The 3,875-nt window shown below is 47.2% G+C and overlaps 1 long non-coding RNA gene across 1 annotated transcript; it reads right to left on the bottom strand.

Moving 5' to 3' along the window:
* Positions 1 to 592: 592 nt before the first annotated feature.
* On the bottom strand, positions 593 to 3,279 carry LOC119091177 (uncharacterized). Its single transcript, XR_005093368.1, has 3 exons — positions 2,965 to 3,279; positions 1,664 to 1,774; positions 593 to 913 (listed from the first exon to the last, which is right to left on the bottom strand). It is a non-coding gene; the product is annotated as an uncharacterized LOC119091177 (long non-coding RNA).
* Between the last annotated feature and the right edge of the window lie 596 nt (positions 3,280 to 3,875).

Here is a 3,875-nt window from a genome sequence, read left to right as displayed (position 1 = left end):
AAAAACTCAAATATTAACGCTTTCCTACGATTTCTTCAAGGTTGGCTCAAGGATCTGGAGGTCGTGCTCAGAAGGCCAAGGTCCAGACCTGGTAAGCTCAGGAAGCCCAGACACAAAAGGTCGATGTTGAAATATTCGGAGCTAAGGTGGCCTACGTTCAGGAGTTCGAAGCCCTTTCGGCCGATACAATGTCAAAGGTCTGGTGCAAGGTCAAAATTAAGAGAGTTTGGATTAGAGAAATTAATGCTCAGAATGTCGCGGTTCAGGAGATCGAGGAGCTGGCGATCGCCGCAGAAAACGTCCATGTTCTGAGTTCCGCAGTTTTCAATGTTTTCCATTTCGACGGATTACATGTATCGAATTCCAAAACCTTAAGCGGGAAAGGAGTCTGTGTCTGGACCGGTCGATCTATGTGACGCTGATATGGGCATTTTGTCAACCTGAAAATGACCTGCTTTGTACCTGAGGGCGTCGAGAACACGTTTGTCAGATGACCAGGTGTCGTTCGCACTGCCCGCCACAATACCCATGCTTTACGGACCGGCGCCGATGCCTTCTGAGTTGGCAAAACAGATGCTACCAAATAGATGGCTCCGTAATTGTATTCAACGTACAGCCCAACTACAAACAGCTAAATGTCCGGCTCGCATAAACGCCTGTTGAGAATTACGTGCGACCTTGCTGTTATGCCACCAGCATAGCATGGGTCTTCTTTGTGCATGCAGTCACTTCACATCTGGTGTCAGTGCAGTCGTTATCCATCCCTTGACGACAGCGGCAGCCGGCAGCAAGTGGTGCAGCTAGCCTTTCCTGCAATGTTTTCCATTGCAGTATACGCAGCACCATCCTTTGTGACAATCGCCGTTGAGTGTGCTGCAGGTATTTGGGAAACTGCATTTTCTCCCGCAGTCACCTGAAATTAGAGAACGGTCGCTTGCAGGGATTTGTGGATGTTGAATCCTCTGCAGCACGTTGATATAGCTTCGACGAACATAACGTCAGCCAATTGGAATGTAGAAGCGTGCAATTGATGACAACCATCCCATGACTAAAAAATCGCTGCTAACATGAGCAAATGCAATGCTCGAAATGCATATTGCATCTCTAAGAAAACTGAAGAGCGCACTTCATGAGAGAAAGCCTGATGGGCGAGCGATCGACGCCATGTATGACATGAGTTGATAAGTATCTCACAGTCAACCTCCGCTTTAGCTGGGGTTTCGCGTAGCACAAATCCACAGTGGTTCAGAAATGCAACACTATTAGAAATAGTCTTCGCTGAGAGTCACGGCCTGATGTTGGCCTGCAATAGGTCAGTGACCTTGCAAAGTACGCCTAATTCTTGCATAGCAAAAGATCCAGCCTTTAAATGTTTACAGCTATGCAAAGTTCTGTGTGACCACGCCGCGCCGTTCGCAATCCATTTTGAAAAAAAACAAACATCCGGGGCAACTTCACACACACCCGAGCTTATGTTAGAACTAAACAGCACATCTCGTAACGGAAGACCTTACTTGTAAGCTATCGATGTGATGCATGACAACAGTTTATGAACATGTTACTAACGACCCCTAGTTGAGCTGACGTTTCGTAATCCATAGCGTCACACATCACCATGGCGACAACGTCTGCTCATCACCAGGCGACAACGAATGGAACGTACCGTATGTGTCGCCCGGAAGACAGCAGAGACGCTTGTGAGGCCTCCAACACCAGCGGCACACATCCCTGTTCCCTATTCCACACGCCTTGCCGAATTTGCGACACCTTCCACCTGCAATGCACCGGTTGGTTACCTCTGTTTACGGTTGAAGTCTGCCACACTTTTGACGTGCTAGAACTCAAGGAGTCATTTAGCACGATACAATGCTTGTATGCACGACGGTCTGGAGTGCTGACAGTTGAGGTACAGATCTGACATATGGCTGGCGGCCTAATGCGTTGCTGAAGGGAACCAGAAGGCTCTTTTACGGTCAAAGCTTTGGTCCCATACAATCGTGACTGCCCACAGGGAATACATGATTCTCTTGGGTTGGTTGAGGTGTGGTTGCCCACCTAATACCTCACGAACACATCTCTCGGAGGTCTGAAAAGGATCGTCTTACCTTTTTGCATCTTTTACTGACATTTAGATCAGACACGCCCGGTTTAATAGGAACAATAATATTAAAAATCCGGTTGATTCGCACCACCCGGTTGGTGCAAATGCCAGGGTGCCGGTAAAAGATATCTTGGAGTGGTTCAGCCGACCAGGACGACTCTGCTCAATATAGCAGCTACTACTATGAGTAGCAGCTTCGGACGGGTCATTTTAGCAGGTGGATAGTTTGCCAAGATGCGTATTCAGATTACAGTTTGCGAGACAGTTTGCTCCAAAATAGACCTATCATTAGCATACCAGCTTACCTGACATAACATGGCAAACAACGAAAAGTGGACCTAGAAAAGTGAGGCAGTGAGACCTAAAGCTGACAGTTTTTTTTTGTGCAAGACGCGTACACCATAGCTCTCACAGAAAATATGAAAGCGGGGCAGAAGGCCCACCAGCTATTTTTGGGGACATGCTGTGCCTGCCGCTCCCACCTACCAGTGGTATCTGCGTTGGCAACCATGGAAAGTCGGTGATGAAGGTGGAAATTGGCAGTGCATTATGATGGAATAACTTCAATGAATTATGCACTTTCATGGTTGTACCACACACCAACACTTGTACTTAGCTGCCCGAAGCACAAATATAATCATTACATAGAGTCCATCCCAAGGGTCCATCACAGCGTGACTTTGAAATCTCCTACAGAACGTGGACCGAGAGCTCTCCGTGTGGTGCTATGACGCCCCGGCTGACACAATACTTTCAAGGTCTCATCATGAATCTTTTTTCGTCATGTCTGTCAAATACCTCCCTTGCCAAAGAGTCGCGACCAACACAACAGGACTTTGCCGAGAGAAACGCCAGAAACTCACCTTCAGTGGTCACCAACACCAGACAAAGCACGGCAATCAATGGCAGCAGACGCATTGTTGGTGAGAGACGACTCAACAGGATATGCCCATGTTTCCTTTGGTCGCTTTTTATACCGGCAAAAACGGACCATGAAGCGGAAAGAGTGTCAATCATCCCGTCCCCTCCAAAGGTCAACAAACGAGCCTTTCATGTCCGGCGACATTTCCAAGAACAAGGTGATATCATCAGCCATAACCTTTGTTTACGAACGTGCCATTACTGCTTAGTCACACAGGGAACGGCGTAGAGGACAATGCCGACATAGCCCACGCAACACATTCAGAATGTAAGTACATGGGACGTACCGACCGACTGTGATCAAGCGTTGCGTTAGTCACCTCGCTGAATTATGATGTTGAATGGTGTTAATAGTCGAGTTGCCATTTTGATGCTTCCTTGATGACACCCTGCAATGTGCACTACCGCGGACTTTTTCACGGAAATATGTTCCCTGTAGCTTGGAGATCCAAATTGGCTTAGTAACCACTTGGGTATCTGAGCTTAGCGCAAAAACTCAAGACGGTGGCCACCGCCATCTTGAATTTTGTCCAAATTCAACTTTTTTCCTTCTATCGATGGATTAGAAGGTCGTTTTGCACCATTTTTGACAGATTTTCCATGACAGGGAGTCTATTTCTGCACATAGTTTTCACAAATGGGTCAAATTCAAGGTCAAGTCGGCGGTCAAAGGTCAAAGATGTTTACGAATGACGAAAATAATCCCGATTGATCGATACATGTCGTGCAGTGCCCTCTTGCACTCACTGTAGGTGTGCCACTCACGGAGGCAGCATGTGTTATATACCGTAGTTATATAAACATGTGCTACATACACGACGCATGCACTGTAGAAAACGCTTTCCACCTGACC

This window comes from Pollicipes pollicipes, unplaced genomic scaffold, assembly GCF_011947565.3.
Source record: "Pollicipes pollicipes isolate AB1234 unplaced genomic scaffold, Ppol_2.1 Scaffold_3360;HRSCAF=3945_pilon_pilon_pilon, whole genome shotgun sequence".
NCBI classification, from domain to species: domain Eukaryota; kingdom Metazoa; phylum Arthropoda; class Thecostraca; order Pollicipedomorpha; family Pollicipedidae; genus Pollicipes; species Pollicipes pollicipes.
This window is presented reverse-complemented; position numbering and strand designations above follow the sequence as displayed.